Source organism: Scyliorhinus torazame, chromosome 7, assembly GCF_047496885.1.
Source record: "Scyliorhinus torazame isolate Kashiwa2021f chromosome 7, sScyTor2.1, whole genome shotgun sequence".
Lineage (NCBI taxonomy): Eukaryota > Metazoa > Chordata > Chondrichthyes > Carcharhiniformes > Scyliorhinidae > Scyliorhinus > Scyliorhinus torazame.
The window spans coordinates 264,029,137-264,053,916 of NC_092713.1; the positions used below are offsets into that span (position 1 = coordinate 264,029,137).

The window sequence follows — 24,780 nt, forward strand, 5'->3', positions numbered from 1 at the left end:
AAGTCCCCCCCCCCACAAGTATCCAAAGCGGTATACTTGTTTCTCAGGGGAACGACCGCAGGGGATCCCTGCACTGACTGCTTTTTCCCAGTCCCTCTTACAGTTACCCACCTATCTCCAATCTTTGGTGTAACTAATTCCCTGAAGCTGCTATCTATGACCCCTTCTGCCTCCCGAATGATCCGAAGTTCTTCCAACTCCAGCTCCAGTTCCCTAACTCGGTCTTGGAGGAGCTGGAGATGGCAGCACTTCCTGCAGGTAAAATCAGCAGGGACACTAACTGCATCCCTCACCTCAAACATCCTGCAGGAGGAACATTGCACTCCCTTCCCTGCCATTCCTCTAACTTTCTACCAAGATCTGGCTAACAACTAAATTAAATTTTTTATAAAAAATAATAATATAATATAATAAAATATGGTACTTACCTCAGACCAATGGGTTTTATTATTAGGTTAGAGGAGGAGGGCGGGTGGGAGACACTACACGTGTAGTGTCTCGGGTTTCCTCTCCACCAGAATTTATTGGTGAGGGTCTTCCCAGACGTCCGCGGGTCGACTTCCTGTTCCCGCCTAAAACACTAATTTTTAAAAAAAATTCTCAGCTCCTGCTGAAATTGACTAACCAGCCAGCTCCACTCCCGCCGAAATCGACTGGGCTGCCCCTGCAAAGACAAGTGCTTTTAAAGGACAGACTTACCTCCCAGCAGCCACTTCCGCACTGCTCCCGCTGAAACTGACTCACCAGCTGTTCTCCCGCCGAAATCGACTGGCCTGCCCCTGCAAAGACAAGTGCTTTAAAGGACAGGCTTACCTCCCAGCAGCCACTTCCGCACTGCTCCCACTGAAACTGACTCACCAGCTGTTCTCCCGCCGAAATCGACTGGCCTGCCCCTGCAAAGACAAGTGCTTTTAAAGGACAGACTTACCTCCCAGCAGCCACTTCCGCACTGCTCCCGCTGAAACTGACTCACCAGCTGTTCTCCCGCCGAAATCGACTTGGTTCAACGTTGACTGCAACTGGACGCAGGGAAACTAGAAACAGGCTTCTGACACAGGAGATGGTCCAACACTGTTTTATTGAACTTCCTGATTGCTGTACATAGTCTGCTGTGAGTTGACACTCTATCAATCTAACTGATAACCTCCTACTGGCTTGACCAGACTAACTCTCTACCTCATGGTGATAGTGCTCACTGGCTTGTGCACTCTGACTATCTCAGTCGCTGTGTCCTGTCGAGAGAGGGAGAGTCTTAATGCCCTGTGTGCTTTATAGTGGTGGTGTCCTGTCTGGTGATTGGTTGTTATGTGTTGTCTGTGTTCATTGGTTATCCTGTGTGTCAATCACTGCCTGTCTGCATCTCATTATATACATGAGTGGATATTATGACACAGATGACTGCAGACATTGCCTTCTGAACATGCTAAGCAGTGCAGGCAATGTAGCAAACTTTTCATTTTTCAGTCAATCACTGTAAGAAATATGATATGGAACTGTTGACTGGTAGGTGAGGGGGTGTAACCATGAAGCGGCTGGCTGTGATCTCTTGTGGCTACGTTCACATTTGTTTTGATACTATGGAACCTGCATTGAAGCATTGGCATGAACACTCTTGTCTTTATTTGGCTAGCCTGATGAAATCATTAAAACATTTCCAGCACTGGGTTGTGAAGTTGAGACTGACCATCAGTTACTTTCGCCTTTCACACGACATAACTCCTTGGGTGCCAAAGTAGTCTTTGCCTTCTGTCAGTCTCTGATCGCTGATAGCATTGTCTCTACGGGAGCTTTGGAGAATCTTGGGCCTTGGCTATTGCAGTCTTCCGAAAGGATGGACCATCTTTTGCAATTGTCTTTCAATATTCAGGTGCAGCTGCCACTGTGATTTGCCAAGCAAGTGGGAAACACTTTGAAGATTTTCACGAATCCACATCCTTCTCCTTGACTGCCAAATCAGCTGCCGAGGAAATGAGTGGTTAAAAGAGCTTTTAAAAAGAATTTCAGGTTCGCAAACTATAGCACTTTACAGTAATCACTTTAGTTAGTAGCAACCCCATTTCCCCCTTGACCCAAGCATCTTGACAAGGTGAAATGCCTATTCATATAGACAACTCCAATGTTAGTTGATGGGAGTGGTATAAGGATTTGACAGGTGACATCAAATCAAATGTATGGCTTGCATGCTGCTCGTGGACAATGGGAAGGTGCTTCGGGCACTAATGTGACTCCCAGCAGAAATTAGGGAGGATGTTCATAAACTGCCTGCAGCTAGTGCAAAGTGTTTGGCCTGAATTTACACTGAATTGGCCCATTACAGTGAGGTGTAGTGGATATCCTGGACTCCCTGTCTGAGAATCATCAGCTGCGGGGTCTGAAAAGCAACGACAAAAGGCTGCGGTTGAGGATGTTGATCATGATCATGGCAGGTATACGGGAGAAGGGAGAAAAAAAGGGGGAAAGGGAGGGACCGGGGTGGGGGGGGGGGGGGGTGGCACAGGGAAGGAGGGACAAACAAGGCTAGAAAGAGAATAACAATAGGGCTACAAAGTGCCACAACCAAGGGCTCGGAACAAGGAATCGCTGCAAGCAACCACCCAGTCGGGCCTCTGGGTGAAGGGAGACTTCAGAGTGCAGGGGACTATCCACGTGGTGGATGCACAGTGGGCGGCCATGTCAGGTGCCCCCTGGACAAAGGGAAACCCCGGAGCACAAGCCCCTGACCGCATGGAGAGAGCAGTGACAGCGGCCATCTTTGACGGCACCCTAACAAAGGGAAACCCCGGGCGGCAGGGGCGCGTCCACCAGGTAAGTATGGTTAATCCCACAGGAGCGAGGGGACAGAAGCCCCCCACCAGGATAGTCACCTGGAACATAAGAGGACTTAACGGCCCAGTGAAAAGATCCAGAGTCCTCACCCACCTAAGAAATATGAAAGCCAACATAGTCTTCCCCCAAGAGACACACCTGAGAGAGCAGGACCGACTGCAGGTAAGAAGGGGCTGGGTGGGGCAGACCTACCATTCCTGCTATGGGACGAGGGCCGGGGGGGGGGCAATACTGATCAGCAAGAAGATGATGTTTAGGGCGACAAAGACAGTTATGGACCCAGGGGAACGGTACGTCATGGTCAGTGGGGCCCTGGATGGGGCACCGGTAGTACTAGTTAACGTGTACATGCCCAGCTGGGGCGACACGAGCTTCATCAAAAGAAATCCCCGACAGAGTGACGCACTGACTAGTCATTTGGGGGGGGGGGGGGGGGGGGAAATGATGTTTCCACGGATAGACAAAGTGGAATACTCCGCAATTTTGATATCCGACCACGCTCCACACTACATTGACGTGAGGCTGGAGATGGGCAGGCCCAATGCCCCACATGGCGATTGGACATTGCCGTACTAGCTGACAAGGCCTTCAATGAAAAGATATCGCAGGCCACGGCAGAGGACATGGAGAACAACCAAAATGGGGAGGTCTCACCCTCCACATTCTGGGAAGCGCTAAAGGCCGTTGTAAGAGGGGAAATTATTGCCTTCAAAGCGCGAAGAGATCGGGAGGAAAGGGCGGCGAGGCAGCAGCTGGTCGACTCCATACTGGAGGTAGACTGTAAACACTCCGAGGCCCCAACCGTAGAGCTCCTGGCGGAGAGGAAAGAGCTACAAAGGAACTTTGATCTGCTATCCACCAGGAAAGCAGTGCACCAACTTCGCCAGGCGCATGGGACCCTATACGAACACGGAGACAAAGCCAGCCGCCTGTCAACGCACCAGCTGAGAAAGCAGGCAGCCACCAGAGAAATTGCACAAATCAGGGATATCAGAGGCACATTAGAAACAGAACCAGAAAAGATCAACAAAACCTTCAAGGCCTTCTGCCAAGGGCTGTACACCTCAGAGCCCCCAATGGGGGAGTCCGGGATGAAACGGTTCCTTGATGGACTGGACATACCAGTCGTGGGGGAGGGCAGAAAACGGGGTCTGGAACAACCACTAGCACTGGGAGAGATCATGGACAGCATAAGCTCCATGCAGGCAGGGAAGGCACGGGACCAGACGGGTTCCCGGCGGACTTCTACAAAAAACTTGCGACAGCACTGGCCCCGCACCTGCCGCAGATGTTCACAGACTCGCTAGCTAGGGGCACACTGCCACCCACGCGAGCACAGGCCTCAATCTCGCTGATACCTAAGAAAGATAAAGACCCAACGGAATGTGGGTCATATAGACCCATCTCACTGCTGAATGCAGATGCCAAAATACTGGCTAAAATCATAGCCAAAAGGCCAGAAGACTGCGTACCAGAGATGGTCGCAGAGACCAGACAGGTTTTGTCAAAGGTTGGCAGCTAACCTTGAACATCAGGTGCCTGCTAAACGTGACAATGACCCCCTGCGGGGAGAGAACACCAGAGGTGACCATCTCCCTAGACGCAGAAAAGGTCTTCGACAGGGTCGAATGGAAATACCTCAGAGAGTTACTGGAGTGGTTCGGGCTTGGAACAGGGTTCACCTCCTGGGTAAAACTCCTATACGACGTTCCCATGGCGTGCGTATGGACAAACAACACCAACTCCCGATACTTCCAGCTTCACAGGGGCACCAGACAAGGATGCCCACTGTCCCCGCAGCTGTTCGCTCTAGCAATCGAGTCATTAGCAATTGCTCTCAGAGCAGCAAAAAGCTGGAGGGGGATCCGAACGGGAGACGAAGAGCATAGAGTCTCACTCTATGCAGATGACCTACTCTCTACATTTCAGACCCACAAAGCAGCATGGATGGAATCATCACACTCCTGAAAGAGTTTGGCGCCTTCTCGGGCTACAAACTCAACGTGAGCAAAAGCGAGATCTTCCCGGTACACCCACAAGGAGAGTGGGCAGCACTAGTGGGACTGCCGCTTAAACAAGCCCAACACAATTCTGCTACCTGGGGATCCAAATAGCCCATGACTGGAAAGAGATCCACAAATGGAACCTCACCAGTCTGACAGAGGAAGTAAAAATGGACCTGCAAAGATGGAACACACTCCCACTCTCCCTCGAGGGGAGAGTCCAGACGATCTAAATGAACGTGCTGCCCAGGTACCTCTTCCTACTTAGATCTATCCCGATCTACATCCCCAAGGCCTTTTTCAAAGCACTAGACAAACTAGTCATGACGTTCGTATGGGGTGGGGGGGAATAATGCTCGGATCCGAAAGAAGGTCCTTCAAAAATCAAAATCCGGGGGGTGTGGGGGGGCAGCTAGCCCTCCCAAACATACAATTCTACCACTGGGCGGCGACGGCTGAGCGAATAAGGGGATGGACCGAGGAGCCAGAAGACGAGTGGGTGCGTGCTGAAGAGGCCTCCTGCAAGGAGACCTCCCTCTGGGCCTTCACCACGGTGGCACTCCCATCCCCACCCAAAAAACACTCCAGCAGCCCGGTGGTGATAGCCACCCTCCAGTCCTGGAACCAACTACAGCAGCAATTTGCCCTGACCAAAATGTAAGACAAAGCTCCCATCTGCAACAGCCATAGGTTCACACCAGTGCTGACTGACGCCACCTTTAAAATGTGGGGCCAAGACGGAGGGACACTGACAGTCAGGGACCTTTGCACGGACGGCAGGATCGCAACACTGGACGAACTGACAGAGAAATTCCAGCCAGCCATGGGGAATGAGCTAAGGTACCTGAAACTCAAAAACTTCCTACGAAAGGAGACAAGGATGGACCCACAACCGCCACGACAGACATTGCTGGAAGAGTTACTGGACACAAGCATCCTCGATAAAGGGAACTGGAGCAACATGGTGTTTTTTAAAATTTAGAATACCCAATTACTATTTCTTTTTCCAATTAAGGGGCAATTTATCATGGCCAATCCACCTAACCTGCACATCTTTGGGTTGTGGGGGTGAAACCCATGAAGACATGGGGAGAATGTGCAAACTCCACACGGACAGTGACCCAGGACCGGGATTTGAACCTGGGTCCTCAGCGCCGCAGTCCCAGTGCTATCCACTGCGCCACATGCCGCCGCTGTAGCAACATGTGTGACCGATTGGTAGAAAGGGCCGACACCGTACTGGACACAACAAGAAAGAAATGGGAGGAAGACCTGGGGATTGAAATAGGTCGGGGACTCTGGAGCGAAGCACAGCATAGGGTCAACTCCACCTCCACGTGCGCAAGGCTCAGTCTGACACAGCTAAAAGTGGTACATAGAGCCCACTTAACAAGAACTCATATGAGTAGGGTCTTCCCAGAGGTGGAGAATAGATGCGAACGGTGCCAAGGAGGTCCGGCCAACCATGCCCACATGTTCTGGTCTTGCCCCAGACATGTGGGGTACTGGACAGCCTTCTTTGAGGCAATGTCCAAAGTGGTGGGGATGAGGGTGGAGCCATGCCCGAAGGTGGCGGTCTTCGGGGTATTAGACCAGCCAGATCTATTCCTGGGGAGAAGGGCGGACGCCCTTGCCTTTGCCTCCCTGATAACCCGCTGTAGAATCCTGTTCGGCTGGCGGTCAGCAGCACCACCCAAAGCTGCAGACTGGCTGTCCGACCTCTCAGAATCTCTCCAAATGGAGAAAATGAAAATCGCCATCCGAGGGGCAGACGACGGATTCCACAAAACGTGGGAGCCATTCACCCAATTGTTCCGGGACCTGTTTGTGGCCAACGAACAAGCAGAAGAATAGCCAGGTAGCCAAGAATTAGGGGAAAGTAGCCGAGGCATGAGAGGGAGGGATAGACCGGGGGGTGGGGGGGGAAACAACAGCTAAACCTAAGAGAACCGAAAGGCGAAACAAGGAGAAGGGAAGGGGGGAAGGGCGGGGGTGGGAAGGGGGAGGAGACAGGGAGCAATAGAGGGGAACCAGAGAGGTGGGGGGGGGGGGGGGGGGCAAGGGAATGACAGCCAGAAAAAGGGTACGGGAAATGATAACAAACTTGGCATCTACAGGAGCAGAGAACAAGGAAAATACGCGCGAAAGACGGGACGAACGGCTGAAGCAGAGGTGAACGCGAGACGACAACGGCAGCGAATACCGTCCGGGAGAAGCAAGTGACAACACCAACACCAGATCGATCCGCGTGTTCCCTTCTCTTCTATGTATATATTTTATTCTGTGTACATAACGGTAAATATACTTTGTTCAAAAAACCCAATTAAAAAACATTTATATTTTAAAAAATGATCATGGCTTAGAGAGCGAATCCATTCAAACTGGTGGGGAGAAGCAGGTGATTGCGGTGGGAGAGAGAGTTCACGGTTTACAGAACGGCTCTTTTGGGGTGGTGGGAGGCTGGTGGAGAGGGAGGTCTGAAGGCCACCGGACATTAAGTGGTGACGGGGGGCTGGGGAAACGGAAGGATTGACAGAGGTGGGACAAAAGCTTTCCTTGTGAAGCTGGTGAGGAGGGAAACATTCCTGCTCATTCCTGACTCATAAAAAGTCCTGTAAAAAGAATATTTAGCTGGTGGAGCCAAGTTCCTGTCAAAACTACAGTCATTCCAGACTTCTGGGAATCCTACACCTGGGAAACTCAGGCAGCAACAACAATGTGAAAGTCCAATTTAAATACATGAACAAAGTTTTACACCTCTCCATACCAGGACACTCAGAGCCTTCAAAACCACCTCTAATAAAGACAGCAATAGACACATATGCAACAAGTTGGGAAAACATATTTTTGCATTTCTAATGAACTCAAACCTCTTGCAGCATTCATGTAGGTAGAAGGTTGTTAATGTGTAGTTAATCTCTCACCTCAAATTTACATCAGCAATTTCTGGTTCGAAGTTACTGTGAAAACATAATGTCCAGAATTTCATGATCCTCCGCTGTCTTTTCGGCAGGCTGGCTGGGTGGGTGAGTGGGTGGGGGGGGGGCGGATACAGGAAGTTGAATGGATTGAATTCCCTCTAGGTCCCACCCACCCCAACCACAAAATGATTTTACTTTGGGGCGAGCAAGACTTCAGATGGAAAGCCTGCTCTTCTCCCAATTGAGGCCCTTAATTGGCCATTTAAGGGCTGTTTCCTGCCCAGTCTCAATTTTTAGGCTGGAGGGTGGAAGCCTAAAAATCAGCAGGGTCACATTTTCATAGAATTTACAGTGCAGAAGGAGGCCATTCAGCCCATCGAGTCTGCACCGGCTCTTGGAAAGAGCACCCTACTCAAGGTCAACACCACCACCCTATCCCCATAACCCAGTAACCCCACCCAACACTAAGGGCAATTTTGGACACTAAGGGCAATTTATCATGGCCAATCCACCTAACCTGCACATCTTTGGACTGTGGGAGGAAACCGGAGCACCCGGAGGAAACCCACGCACACACGGGGAGGATGTGCAGACTCCGCACAGACAGTGACCCAAGCCAGAATCAAACCTGGGACCCTGGAGCTGTGAAGCATTTGTGCTATCCACAAGGCTACCGTGCTGCCTCATTTCGGGTGAGAAGTGCAGGGGATGGAGGCACCTCCATCAGAAACCCTTCCTTTCCCCCCCCACCCCCCGCCACCACTTAATGTCCGATGGCCTTCAGACCTCTCTCCCCACCAGCCTCCTCCCCACCCCAAAAGACCCCGATGGCATCTCCATCACGCCCTCCCCGTTGCAATGGTGCATGGCATGCAACGTGACTACGCCATTTCCAAGGGGGGGAGCATGGCTGACTGCTGTCAAACTGGCAACGATCCCGATTTGGGCATCGGAGTCGATTCTCTGCCCAATCGCCGATTACGATATTGGCGTCGGGCAACGGAAAATCCCGCCCAGGGTATTCCAGATATTGATTACTCTGGGGATGCCTCACTGGCATCATCAGCCTTGTACACAGGGGATAGCTCTTGTCATCAATAATCTATCCATCAGCTCATTATACAGGCTTTGGCTGGCAAGGGGCAAATTACATTCGCGCCACGCAATTGCCAGGCAATGGCCATGTCCTACAAGAGAGGATCCAACCATATCCCCTTGACATTCACTTGCATTACCAACGCTGAATCCTGGTGGTTACTATTGATCAGAAACTGAACTGGACTAGCCACATTAATATTATGGTTACCAGAGCAGGTCAAAGGCTGAGAATCCGACGGCAATTAACTTACCTCCTGACCCCCCCGAAAACCTGTCCACCATCTACAAGGCATAAGTCAGGAGTGTAATGAAATATTCTCCACATTCCTGGATGAGTGCAGCTCCAACAACACTGAAGAAGCTCAACACCATCAAAGACAAAGCAGCCCACTTGATAGCTACACCTACCACAAACATTCAATCCCTCCACAACCGATAAACAGTGGCAGCTGTGTATACCATCTACAAGGTGCACTGTAGGAACTCACCAAGGTTCCTTAGGCAGCATCTTCCAAACCCAAGACGCCTACCATCTAAAAGGACAAGAACAGCAGATATCTGGGAACCTCACCACTTGGGGGTTCCCCTCCAAGTCACTCACCAGCCCAACTTGGAAATATATCGCCATTCCTTCACTGTTGCTGGGTCTAAATCCTGAAAGTCCCTCCCTAACAGCACTTCAGCGACTGCAGAGGTTCAAGAAGGCAATTCACCACCACCTTCTGAAGAGCAACTAGGGATGGGCAATAAATGTTGGCCTAACCATCAACACCCACATCTCGTTAATTAATTTTTAAAAACTTGGACGAGCAATTAAAAAGCTGTGAGTTGCATTAGATGTATGCATCATAACAGACCCCTGGGAAATGAATGCACACCTGCATCATTCTGCTCCTGTGGCCGCACACCCATTTGTACATTCAAGGAGTGAAAGCCTGTACAATTTATAACGTGCAACTGGCTGTTCCAAATGACTAAATGAATGCACTCCATTGCAATCCAGGAAGCCATGCAATGGCACCGAATGTGGCTGATCTTGCTGCCTGAGGAAGTAGATTAAAACACTGACACAATGGCATAGGGCATTGGTCGCCTCCATTATATATCTATGTGTGGCAACCTGTGAGATGCCACATATGTCACCTCTCGTGCCTTTGTAACCGTGAGGGTCATTGGCATGAGGCTTACAACAAATTCATACTGCTGCATGTTTTGATGAACAATTTGATATATCTTGGTGACCTTTTTCCAAGACATCATCAGAGACCCCTGACATCGCCTCTCGGACATCTGGAGGTAGATTGTTCTTGTCCTACGATACATTTATATGCAAGTATCTGACTTCACCGACACCTTGCCTGGTTACCTGGACCAGCCTCCCACTCTGGTGCTGCCTTCTGGTGGCCTTGTGGTCTTTGTTGTTGAGCTCTCCTTCTTTACATTCTCTCTTCTTGCTCCCAAGGTTGCAGGAATATCAGATGAATGAGACCCAAGGTTATTGCAGTTAGTGGACATGTAAAGAGTGCAGACATATCTCTGTGAGATCATGCTCGCCCAAAGTTCTCATCCATTGAACTAATGAATAGGGAATCCCTTTAATTGGACAATTGTGTGCACCCTGAATTCTGCTCACCCAAAATAGTTCTTCTCCTGCTCTAATCTAAATTCTTTGCTTGCAAGGCAGCAATTTGAATTAAACCCTCAATATGGTGCATGTGACCTTAAAAACCTGTTCTTGTACCTTCCACCCTCTTCCTGTCGCCTTCACGCGAGCCCTCTTCACTCTCTTGACCCAACCAAAATAACCTTTTACCTTCCTCCGTGATCCTTGAATGTCTCCGCCATTACCCTGGACCCGATCACCATTTCCACTGACATTCCATCTCTCCCACTGTTCCAACACATATGATGGCCCAAATGCCCAGTATAATCCTGAAACCTCCTATTTTCCTCTTGTTTTGTCTGAAACCTTTGAATATCAGGACCTGTCACTGGACCTGCCTCCCTACTGAATCCAAACCCTACTGTGACTGTAACTGGTCACTCCGCCAGCAGCACCATCTATTCAACCCACAAGACCCCAACACTGACAGCATCAACCCTGCATTCAGCCCACCATTCACCTTACTATAAATAGAAAGAAAAGCCTGCTGGAAATCTGAAACAAAAGCAGAAAATGAAAGAAAAGCTCAGCAAGTCTGGCAGCACCAATACAAAGAGAAATGGAGTTAACACTGGGGTCTGTATGACTCTTCTTCAGAGCCTGATCATTCACCTCACCATTGATCTTACCATTCACTTGATCATTCACCTTACCATTCACCTTACCATTCACCTCACCATTCACCTTACCATTCACCTTACCATTCACCTTATCATTGATCTTACCATTCACCTCACCATTCACCTTATCATTGATCTTACCATTCACTTGATCATTCACCTTACCATTCACCTTACCATTCACCTTACCATTCATCTTACCATTCACCTTACCATTCATCTTACCATTCACCGTATCATTGACTTCTCCATTCACCTTATCATTCACCTTACCATTCACCTTGCCATTCACCTTATCATTGACTTTACCATTCACCTTATCATTCACCTTATCATTGACTTTACCATTCACCTTATCATTCACCTTACCATTCACCTTACCATTCATCTTACCATTCACCGTATCATTGACTTCTCCATTCACCTTATCATTCACCTTACCATTCACATTGCCATTCCCCTTATCATTGACTTTACCATTCACCTTATCATTCACCTTATCATTGACTTTATCATTCACCTTACCATTCACCTTATCATTCACCTTACTATTCACCTTACCCTTCACCTTACCATTCACCTTACCATTCACCTTACTATTCACCTTACCCTTCACCTTACCATTCACCTTATCCTTCACCTTACCCTTCACCTTACCCTTCACCTTACCCTTCACCTTACCCTTCACCTTATCATTCACCTTACTATTCACCTTACTATTCACCTTACCCTTCACCTTACCATTCACCTTATCATTCACCTTACCATTCGCCTTACCATTCACCTTACCATTCACCTTACTATTCACCTTACCCTTCATCTTACCATTCACCTTACCATTCACCTTACTATTCACCTTACCCTTCACCTTACCCTTCACCTTACCATTCACCTTATCACTCACCTTACTATTCACCTTACCCTTCACCTTACCATTCACCTTATCATTCACCTTACCATTCACCTTATCATTCACCTTACCATTCACCTTACCATTCACCTTACCCTTCACCTTACCCTTCACCTTACCCTTCACCTTACCATTCACCTTATCATTCACCTTACTATTCACCTTACCCTTCACCTTATCATTCACCTTACCATTCACCTTACCATTCACCTTATCGTTCACCTTATCATTCACCTTACCATTGATCTTATCATTCACCATATCATTCCTGTCTCATACTGCACATTCCCTCCTTTCACAAGACCACCACACCCAGGATGTTAACTCCTTCCCTCCTCCGCACCTCTCTGCATATAAACATATTACAAGTATGAGCTCACCAGGGCAGCACGGTGGTGCAGTGGGTTAGCCCTGCAGCCTCACGGCGCCGAGATCCCAGGTTCGATCCCGGCTCTGGGTCACTGTCTGTGTGTAGTTTGCACATTCTCCCCGTGTTTGTGTGGGTTTTGCCCCCACAACCCAAAGATGTGCAGGCTAGGTGTACTGGCCACACTAAATTGCCCCTTAATTAGAAAAAATGAATTAGGTACTCTAAATTTATTTAAAAAAGAAAGTATGAACCCACCATAGATTGGCACGAGGCCCAACATATCACAAATATGCCACTTCCACCTCTCACCCTTTCGTCAGGAAATCAAAAATCTTGCATCCGTCTAACTCAGTCACCCTGCAAACTATGATTCCCATTCTTCTGGCTTCCATAAGATCCACCCCCCCACCAATGTTTTTGACAAAAAATATATTTTTCTTTGGTTCATTGGAAAACATGTTCCACACCTGAAGGAAATGCCACCCTGTCCATGGAACGTGATTGCAATTAGAGGGAAGGAAACCATCTGTTAAAGTTTATTCGTTGATTTTGTTTTGAGTAAAAGACACATTAAAACAGAAGGGGTTGGCTCATTTTGCATGTGTGTTGTTTGATCCGTGTAATTCCAGAATAGATCCGTTGATATTTACTTGGTGATCAGCCCATGAGATGAAATCCCTTTATTTTGATGTTCACTTGCTGACTTTCTCACACAACTACAGTAGAGTTATATGTGCAATAGCACTGTGCAACAGTACTGTTACTGTGATATTGATATGCTAACTCCCCATAGCAACATTGTTCTGATTTTTCCACTGACTGCCATGTTTGGAAGGAATACTGATGTTTTAATATTTACATGGAGACATCAATATGTTTTACCTTTGTCTATCCAATTAATGATGAAACAGTGATATTTATTTTCAAATTTCTGCCGTGAATACAGTCGCCAATGGTTAACAATAGCCTCAGATCAAACAACCACAGGTACCTGCATTCTGATACCCTTGTCTTTGTTTAAGCTCTCAATCCTGTGAATAGCTGTTCAAAGATAAATGGTATCATGTGTGAGGGTACTTCAGTAGGTTAATTAACCCTTTTAGGTCTACATGGGTCTGGTCTGTGAACGTTTAACTTAAATAAATTACTTTTTTTCTGCTGAAGAAAGATGCTCGACTCGTCTTACATTTTGTGCCTATACTGGGCTGTAAATACTGAGTAAAAATACACTGCAGGGAAAAATACCTGTCTTTAGTATTTATTGCAAAAAACTTATTACACTAAACAGCACGCCTTAGTGTCAAATAGTACAATATGCTTCCAGACAGACATGCTGTCAAATGACAGTGCATTAACATACATAAAAATAATTATGTTTGACTCCTTATTGTCATGCCCAATACAAGTATGTCATATTCAAAAATTGGACACAAACAAGCTGTTAAGGGTGCAAGTCATGTGAATTTTGACATTTGCCTACAGACAGCATTGTGGCTCCAGTGGTGGTATACCCTTTTAATATGCAAATCAAGATCCTGTGCCACATTGTTTTCAAAAAGGGCATTGTAATAATAATAACCTTTATTAATGTCACCAGTAGGCTTACATTAACACTTCAATGAAGTTACTGTGAAAATCCCCCAGTTGCCACACTCAGGCACATGTTTAGCTACACAGAGGGAGAATTTAGAATGTCCAATTCACCTAACAAGCACGTCTTTCGGGACTTGTGGGAAACAGTGTCCCCAAACCTTCTTCCATTCTTTTCATAATCTTAATTTGATGCCTTCTAGTTACAGATTCATTAAGCAGCAGAAACTGTTTCTCAATTTTCCGATGCTTTCCTTGTACTCTGATATTCTTCTGTAACCGTTTCCTTGCCATTTTTGTCTCAAATAAATATTCCCTTTCTCAAAATTAAATTGCTGTTCGGTGGGTAGGTTAAGGTTTATTTTTGAGGGGCCAAAAAAGGACTTCACTTCCACACTGGATTTCTCCCTTCCCAAGAATTGAGGCTATCACTCTCACAGCAACGCCAAACCCTTACCCACCCGCACACTTAACCTCTTCCAGCCCAGAGGCTACCTTATATTATGGTGCATGGGGCCAGTTATCTATCCCAAGGTACCATATTTTCCACCTGCAATTCACCAATTATATCATCCTGAGGTCCAGACTTGAAATGGATCATGCGTCCTACCCAGTTTATTTTAATTCCTCAACAAAAAGCATGATAATTGCTGCTTTGAAGCTATTGGTTTGCTCATCCTGCACTATGTAGGAAGCCAAGCATATTTCCAGTGTCTGGGGCTGGCATGTGTGCAGGAAGTATCTCCAGCTGCAGCTCCGGTACAGTCTGGTTTCAGAGTTAAAGCGACAGTTGGGGCCATAGTTGAGCATCTGCAAGGTGGAGAATATTATAGCTAGCACGTATAGATAGGTGGTCACATTGCAGGCTAAGGCTCGACAAGCAGAAATGTAATGGGTGACCACAAGGCAGAGTAAGAGGAGAAGGCAAGGAGTGCAGGAACCCGTTGTGGCCAATCCCCTACAAAACAGATATATCGCTTTGGATACTGTTTGGGGAAATTGCCTCTCAGGAGAAAGCAGTAACAGCCAAATTCATTGCACCATAGTTGGCTCTGCTGCACGAGAGAAGAGAAGAACATGTGGGAATGCAATAGTTATAGGGGATTCAATTGTAAGGGGAATAGATAAGACGTTTCTGTGGCCACCAACAAGACTCCAGGATTACATGTTGCCTCCCTGGTCCTAGGGTCAAGGATGTCTCAGAGCGGCTGCAGGACATTCTGGAGGGAGAAGATGAACAGCCAGTGGTCGTGGTACACATCGGTACCAATGACATAGATTTTTTTTAAAAATGAGGTCCTAAAAGCCGAGTTTAGGGAGTTAGTAAGCAAGCTGAAAAGTAGGACTTCAAAGATAATGATCTCAGCACTACTACCAGTGCTCCCTGTTAGAGTAGAAATTGCTCAGATATATCAGATGAATATGGGGCTGGTAGGATGGCACAAGGGGGAGGATTTCAGATTCCTGGGACATTGGAAGGTGGGACCAGTATAAACTGATGCATTACAACTGGGCAGGATCGAGACAGGTATCCTAGAGTGAGCATTTACTCGCGTGGTTGGGCAACGTTTATACTAGAATGGCAGGGGGATGGGAACCTAAGCAGGGTGACAAGGGAATGAGAATAATAATAATCTTTATTAGTGTCACAAGTCGGCTTACATTAACACTGCAATGAAGTTACTGTGAAAAACCCCTAGTCGCCACACTATGGCGCCTGTTCGGTAAACTGAGGGAGAATTGAAAATGTCCAAGTCACCTAACAAGCACGCCTTTCGGGACTTGTGGGAAGAAACCGGAGCACCCGGAGGAAACCCATGCAGACACAGGGAGAACACGCAGACTCCGCCCAGACTGTGACCCAAGCCGGGAATCGAACCCGGGTCCTCGGCACTGTGAAGCAACAGTTCTAACCACTGTGCTACCGTGCCACCCAAGGACAGTAGTAGATCCATTGTTGGTAATTATCCAAAATTGTTTAGTTTCTTGGAATGACTCCTACAGATTGGAGGGTAGCTAACATAACCCCGCTATTCAAAAAGGGGGTAGAGAAAAACAGAGAACTATAGACCAGTGAGCCTAATGTCATTAGTAGGGAAATAGCTGGAGTCCTTTATCAAGGATTTCACAGCACAGCATTTGGAAAGCAGTGGTATAATCAGATAAAGTCAGCGTCGATTTATGAAAAGGGCTTGACATGCTTGACAAATCTACTGGAATTCTTTGAAGATATAACTAGTAGAGTTGATCAAGGAGAATCAGTGGATGTGGTTTATTTAGACTTTCAGAAGGCTTTCGACAAGGTCTCACATAGCAGATTATTATGTAAAGTTAAAGTGGGTAGTGTCTTGAGATGGATAGAATGCTGGTTAGCAGGAAGCAAAAGGTTGGAATAAATGGGTCTTTTTTCAATTGGCAGGCAGTGACTAGTGGAGTACTGCAGGTATCAGTGCTAGGACCCCAACTGTTCACACTATATATTAATTCTTAGGACGAGGGAACTATCTCCAAACTTGGAGATGATACAATCTTTGGTGGGAGGGTGAGCTGTGAGGAGGATGCAGAGATGCAGGATTTGGACAGGCTGAGTGAGAGGCATATACATGACAGATGCATTATAATGTAGATAAATGTGAGGTTATCCACTTTGGTAGCAAAAATAGGAAGGCAGGTTATTATTTGAATTGGTGTAAGTTGAGAGAGGTGGATACTCAGCGAGACTTGGTGTCCTCATGCATCAGTCACTGAAAGTAAGTGTGCAGGTACAGCAGGCAGTAAAGAAGGCAAATGGTGTGTTTGCCTTCACAGCGAGCAGATTTGAGTATGGAAATAGGGATGCTATACTGCAATTTTATGAGGCCACACCTGGAATATTGTGTGCAGTTTTGGTGTCCTTATCTGAGAAGGGTGTTCATGCTATGGAGGGAGTGCAGCAAAGGCTGATTCCTACATGGCGGGACTCTCAAATGAGGAGAGACTAAATCGGTTAGAATTATCGTCATTGGAGTTTAGAAGAATAAGAGGGGATCTCATAGAAACTTATAAAATTCTATCACGATTAGACGTGGTAGGAGGAGTCCAGAACAGAGGGGCAGCGCGGTAGCATTGTGGATAGCACAATTGCTTCACAGCTCCAGGGTCCCAGGTTCGATTCCGGCTTGGGTCACTGTCTGTGTGGAGTCTGCACATCCTCCCCGTGTGTGCGTAGGTTTCCTCCGGGTGCTCCGGTTTCCTCCCACAGTCCAAAGATGTGCAGGTTAGGTGGATTGGCCATGCTAAATTGTCCTTAGTGTCCAAAATTGCCCATAGTGTTGGGTGGGGTAGCTGGGTTATGGGGATAGGGTGGAGGTGTGGACCTTGGGTAGGTTGCTCTTTCCAAGAGCCAGTACAGACTCGATGGGTCGAATGGAGTCCTTCTGCACTGTAAATTCTATGAACTAGGGGTCATAGTTTGAGGATAAGGGACTGAAGAGAGGAGAAATTGCTTCACCCAGAGAGTGGTGAATCTGTGGAATTCATTACAACAGAAAGTAGCTGAGGCCAAAACATTGTGGAATTTTAAGAAGGAATTAGATATAGCTCTTGGGGCTAAAGGGACCAAGGGATATGGAGGGAAGGCGGGATCAGGGTATTGAACTTGATGATCAGCCATGATCATAATGAATGGCAGAGCAGGTTCGAAGGGCCTATGGCCTCCTCAGGTTCTATTTACCATGTATGTTTCTATGAGTCGTGTATGAACCCCCTAACAGTAGCCACACTGGATAAATCAACAAATAATAGGAGTATGTAAAAAGAATAGAGCAATAACTAATTATCTTCATGTTGATTGGGTTTATCAAGTTAGAAAGGGAACTACGACAATGAATTCATAGAGTGCAATATGGATGCTTTCTTAAAGCAATATGTCATGGAGCCAGCCAGGGAGAAGGCTATCTTGGACCTGGGTAATGAAACAGGTTTAATAAATTACCTCAGAGTAAAATATGCCCTGGGAAGCAGTGACATGATAGAATTTGATATTCCGTTTGAGTGAGAATCTTGGCTTTGAAACAACTGTGTTTAACTTGAATAAAGGGAATTATAATGAAATGAGGCTAGAGTTAGCTAAAAAGGACTGGTCGGATAGATTATCAGGAAGGACAGTAACCAAACAGTGGCAGACTTTTAAAGAGGTAATTCATGACTCTCAGCAAAAATATATCCCATTAAGGAAGAAAGATTCAAAGAGAGGGATTAACCAACTCTGGCTAACAAAGGAAGTCAAGGAAAGTATGAAGTTGAAAGAAAAAACATATAAGGAGGCAAAAGTCAATGATCACTCCGAAGACTGGGATAAATTCAGAATCCAGCAAAGGAGGACTAAAAAAAATAAAGAGGGAGAAAATAAACTAGGAAGGAAACTAGTAATCATAGATTATCATAGAATTTACAGTGCAGAAGGAGGCCATTTGGCCCATCGAGTCTGCACCGGCTCTTGGAAAGAGCACCCTACCCAAGGTCAACACCTCCACCCTATCCCCAGAACCCAGTAACCCCACCCAACACGAAGGGCAATTTTGGACACAAAGTGCAATTTATCATGGCCAATCCACCTAACCTGCACATCTTTGGACTGTGGGAGGAAACCGGAGCACCCGGAGGAAACCCACGCACACACGGGGAGGATGTGCAGACTCCGCACAGACAGTGACCCAAGCCGGAATCGAATTTGGGACCCTGGAGCTGTGAAGCAATTGTGCTATCCACAATGCTACCGTGCTGCAGTAAGGAATATAAAAACTGATAATAAGAATTTCTTTAAATTTCTAAAGGAAGAGAGAGGTCAAAGTGAACATAGGCCCCTTAGAAAATGAATCTGGGGAGATAGTTATGGAGAACAAGGAAATAGCAGAGCAGTTAAACTGATATTTTGCATCTAAGATGGAAGATACTTCAAACATCCCATTAGTATTAAAGAATGCGGGGAGCAATTAAATACCATCACCATCACTCGAGTAGTAATATTAGACAAAGTAACGGGGCTAAAGGTAGATAAGACCCATGGCCCTGATGGCTTGCATCCTAGAAAGAAGTAGTTACAGAGATAGTGGATGCATTGGTTGTAATTTTCCAAAAATCCTTGGATTCTGGAGAAGTATCTGAGGTTAGGAAAACTGCCAATGTGACACCCCTATTCAATAAAAGGAGGCAAAAGGCAGGGAACTATAGGCTGATTAGCCTAATGTCTACTTGAAGGGGGGGGGGGGTCAGCGATTATACCTCTTAAAACTAAATAGTTAGCATGCCACCAGAGTAGTTTTACATAAGTTACTTTATTAAGGATTGAGATGAATTATAGGGAGAGTACTCAGTAATCATTATTAACCATTAAACATGTATTTTTAGGACATAGCAGTAATAAGTAATCTAATGGGATTTAGGATAGCTAACTTGACCAAAAGGACATTACTTCTGACATCCTGGCCGGGATTCTCCTTTCTGGGGACCAAGTTCCCTTGCCGGCGGGAAAACCGACACTAATGACTCCAGCGTCATCGGCCCCCCAAGGTGAAAAATTCTCACCTGTCTAGGGGGCTAGGTGGATGCCGGAGGAGTTGGCGGCCCACCAGCCAGCGGCGAAGGGACGGCGCGAGTTTGCGCATGCGCCGAAGGGCCGGCGTGATCTCGCGCATGCACGGAATGGCCGGCGTCATTCCGCCCATGCGCAGACCGGCCAGCATATTTTGGCGCATGCGCGGGGGATTCTCTTCTCCGCGCTGGCCATGGCGGAGCCCTACAGGGGCCGGCGCAGAAGGAAGAAGTGCCCGCACGGAACAAGCCCGCGCACAGATCGGAAGGCCCTGATCACGGGCCAGGCCACCGTGGGGGCAGAATCTTTGGGGGCAGAGTCCCTAAGGCTGTGATAGATGGATTCTTGATCAGTAAGGGAATTAAGGGTTATGGGGTAAGGGCAGGAAGGTGGACGTGAGAAATGTTGGATCAGCTGTGATCCTATTGAATGGCACAGCAGGCTCGAAGGGCCGAATGGCCTATTCCTCTTCCTATTTCTTATGGTCTTATTGTGTCATTTGTGGTTTACTAAACATAAACAAGTCCCATATGTAATATCCTTGGCATTTTTATATTGATAGTATATGCTTCACTGCTAAAATAGACAAAATAATTTAATTATGTTGCCAGCACAATTTTGTTTCTTAACTGGTTAATAACTTAAACTTTGATTCTTCGTTCCTTCGTGCTGGCACGATTCTCCATTTCCGCTGCAGTGAATGGAGATTTGGCTGAGCGCCACATTCGCTGTCCTCGCTGGCAGCGGTAGTGGAGCGGACTTCCAACAGAGAAGTTTCATTTAAGGATTAGTTCCAGACTATTCCAATTTCTGACATAAACTGAGCAGTTTCCAAAGCAAAAGGAAAGCACATGAAAATAATTCACTATTTTTCCACAGGCAAAATAACTGTGTCAAAACTACTCCTGGATTTAAATGCATTAAATAACTATTGACATAAACCACTCACAAATCCTAATGTTCATCGCTGTATGGGATGCAACAGCAGGTATTGATAATGCATGGGAAACTCCCAGTCCCAAATTATCCAACTTTTTTTTAGTAAATCAGGCTCAGATGCATGGAGCAATAAAGTAGTGAATTACAATTAATACAAAAACAACCGACTTCTTCACACACCCAATTTTATTTCTGTCTGCTAATAAACTACTGATAGCTTGGAGGAGAAACTCACTCTGTTATTTTGAACAGTATGTCCATAAATGGAATTATGGCAAAATGTTTTCAACCCAAATTTTCCTTCAGTTTTATCTTCAACGCGCAAATTGATTTTTGTAATAACATCAAGAACCTTCTGATTGCTGGCCACTTCCTGCCTCACTCACAATCCGACCCTATCCGTGACATGGGCGGCATGGTAGCACAGTGGTTAGCACTGTTGCTTCACAGCGCCAGGGACCCGGGTTCGATTCCTGGCTTGGATCACTGTCTGTGCGGAGTCTGCACGCTCTCCCCGTGTTTGCGTGGGTTTCCTCGGGGTGCTCCGGTTTCCTCTCACAAGACCTGAAAGATGTGCTTGTTAGGTGAATTGGACATTCTGAATTCTCCCTCAGTGTATCTGAACAGGCACCGGAGTGTGCGACAAGGGGATTTTTGCATAAAATTAATTGCAGTGTTAATGTAAGCCGACTTGTGACACTAATAAAGATTATTATTTTTTATTATTATTACTACAGTCCCAGGCCTCTGCACTCTTGCACTGAAACTCAATTGAGGAACAAGACTATGGGAGCAATTTACCAGCTGCGTCCCACCAGAATCAGAACGGGAAACGGCCGGAAGATCCTGGGAGAGGCGTCTCCTGGGATTCCCGGCAGTCATTATGCCTCGTGAGATCTAACGAGATCTCACGAGACATTGCGATCATTATTCTGCCCACAATGGGCAGAGACCAGGCTCACAGAGTTAAGTGAGTTTAAAAACCCACTTAACTCTGCCGACGAAAGATCGAACCCAGGATCTATGGTCTGGCCGAGGAGATCCCAGCCGGGTGATGTTTAGCACTAGTCTCTACAAACGGGGACCAGGTGAAACAGCTTTTTTCTGGGGGGGGGGGGGGGGGGGGGGGGGGGGGGGGCTCCCAGGCAATTGTAGGCATCTGGATGGCTGGTGCTCTCACAATGCTGATACCACCCGGGTGCCTTGACACTGCCAACCTGGCACCCTGGCAGTGCCACTTGGGCATCCTGGCAGTGCTACCCAGATGCCAACCTGGTGCTGCCAGGGTGCCAGGATGGCAGTGCCAAGGTGCCCAGGTAGAATTATGCCCGTGCAAGGATCAGGCCCAGGGTTGCCCTGCCTGTGTGAGGTGGCATGTGGGGGACTCAATGACCTCAAAAGGGTGAGTTGGGGCATTGGGGGGGGGGGGCGTCCAGGGAGCGCGTCTGGAGTCAAGATCTCTTTGTGCACTGACGGAGCAGGAAATGGGGCTAAGGGCGGCCTCGGCATTCCCCACTGAGGCCAAAAAAACAGAGTGCCATTAGATAGTGGGGTCTAGCACTGGGAACAACCGTTCGATTCCCACAAACTTTGGGTTGTTTTTGGATAGATCGTGCCCTATATTCTTCCACCAGGCGCATTAAGGCTCACTGGCCGAAACATTACAATTAACAGCTTCAGATTTTATCTCCCCTCACATATCAGGAGCAGATGATGAAGGTTGGGTGCACCAGTATGTCTGGGAATGGAAGAGGTGTGGGCTCGTGCTTGCGCTGGAGATCAATCACACTATAGTCTGCACCCTTTTTTATTCGTCATATTCCCAAGTTTTCCTTGTACTCTGATATTTTTCTGGACCCATTTTACATGCCCTTTTGGTCTCAAGTACATTCTCTTTCTCTATTCTTACAACGGGGACAGGGTCTTCCCAACACTACTTTCTCTTATTATCTTCCTCCTTTTTTTTCTGCACCATTATCATTTATAAAATTTATCTGTCCAGAACAAAATTCAAAATATTTAATAAGAAATGAGGCAGGTTAGTTTAAACATTTTGGGAGTAACTTGAACGTATGAACAATGGTTCAGAATATCCGATTTCCAGGGGTCATACACCTGAGGTACCCCAGAGGCTGTGCTGAGGAATCTCCTGGAGGTCCCCACGCAAGGACTGCATTGGAATTACCCGGAAATGTAAACTTCGGGTGTGCAATTACCCTACACAGGGAACCAGTTTGTACTCCAATTTAAACCAGAGACTTTGGATGGTTCCAACTCTCTTAGCAGAATAATTACCCAAGAAAATATAGTAAGATTAAAACTACTTCTAACTCCTGGGTAACTGTACTTGTGACCCCCCCAACCCCACTTCCCGGTGCTGCCAACTAACCCACCAACCAGCCCCCACCTACCTCAATTATTCCCCCACCCACCATCTACCCCCCACACTTCAACCATCCTCATCACACGCCTGGCTACCTTCCTGACCCCACTTCCCCAACTACACTCCCAATCCCCCTCCCACCCTCCTCCTCCTCCCCCTCCTACCCTCCTCCTCCCCCAACTGCCACCCACCTCTGACCACTTTTCCCATCCCCCAACTGCCAACCCCCGCCTCATATTCCTCGGCCATCCTAACCCCTCACCCAATCACCTTACACACCTACCTTCTCCCTGGCTTCTCAAAGTGGTTTGGACCTAATTTATACTTTTCCGGTATTACAAGGAGCTGTGGCTCCATTTCCCCTGCTGCTGCCTGCACTGGGAGGACTCGGGAACCAGTTACGCACTTCACATTTCTCACCAGGTCTGGGTTAAAGGCCTGGGTGAAAAACTTGCCCATTAACTTCCTGCCTTCCATATCATCACAAGCCAGCATTTTTGTTATTCCTCCCTGCCCCTCTACCCTGGCTCTATTCGTTGTTAAAAGCTGCTCATTTTTAACTGCTCCCAGTTCTGACAAAAGGACATTAACCTGAAACTTAACCCACTCATCCTCTCTCCACATCCTCTGTCAGATCTGCTGAGTGCTTCCAACATGTTTGAAACATGCTGACAGAATTGATATTGTTGATAAGTCTTTCAGACCATGGCAGAAGGAAAGATTAAATTAATTGATTTCTGAGATTGTCATGTTCTGTAAACTAGCCGAAGTGAACGGACATGTAGTTTAAAATAATTTATAATGGAACAAACTTTGGGGTAAGATAACTAGGATAAATTAACGAGCAAAAAACTAACACGAAACAACCCTTGTGAAACTACTGCAAATACATCTATCTCCCAGCACAAACAACTTCCAACTCCCAGATCACATGGTGACATGATGGGTTTATGATGCCACCTAGTGGTCGGAGGTTGTGCATAACATTATGTACGAACTTACATAGTGCATCTTATCACAGAGATTAGTTCCATTTGTTTGAAAATGGTAAGTCATGGACTCATTGAGAACAAACACAAATCTTTAAAACTGAGAAGGGCATGTTTAAGTATATAAATAAGAATAACAAATTTTATTTTTTCATTCTTTCATGTGACGTGCACATCACTGGCAAGGCCAGCAGTTGTTGCCCATCTCTAATTGGCTTGTAGTTAAGAATCAGCCACATTTATAGTGGATCCGCAATCATATGTAGGCCAGACCTAAAGGACAACAAACAATGATAGTTTCATGGTTACATTATTGAGACTAACTTCCAATTCCAGATTTATTAATTGAGTTTAAATTCAGCTGCCATGGTGGGATTTGAACCCTGGGGCTCTGGGTAACTTACCATAACGTTACCACGACACCATTACCCCCCACCTTCTCAAGACTCATTTGGTCTTGGGACATAAGCCACTCTTGTGAAGTAGTGTTTATTGCCTACCACTGGTTTTCTTGAGTGCATTAAGCTACAACCTCATGATGGATCAGGTTTTGCAGTCTGCACTTAATAAACATTGCTAGCCATTCGTTACATTGATACTTTCCCACACACTATGTGGATTTCTGCACTGGAACCAGTAGTTTCAGAGGATCTGAACTTGTATGACTGGCAAGACAAACTGTACAGCTTCTTTAACAGTCTGATCGAAGGATCCTTGTGACATGCAGCATCTGAAACAAAAGATGGAAATTAAAATATTTATTTCAATGTCAAATATCACACAGAAAACAAATCAAGGGGCGGTGGGGAGAGAAAACTGAGATTAAGAGAAAGAGTTAAAGAGACAGGAAGAAACTATTTTTAAGTTTGAAAATTATCACCAACGATAATTAAAGT

At 46.6% G+C, this 24,780-nt stretch overlaps 1 long non-coding RNA gene across 1 annotated transcript; it reads right to left on the reverse strand.

The window, feature by feature from the left end:
* Nucleotides 1-1,059: 1,059 nt before the first annotated feature.
* Nucleotides 1,060-7,859, reverse strand: LOC140427474 (uncharacterized). The gene is made up of 2 exons (XR_011948506.1): nucleotides 7,754-7,859; nucleotides 1,060-1,957 (listed from the first exon to the last, which is right to left on the reverse strand). It is a non-coding gene; the product is annotated as an uncharacterized lncRNA (long non-coding RNA).
* Between the last annotated feature and the right edge of the window lie 16,921 nt (nucleotides 7,860-24,780).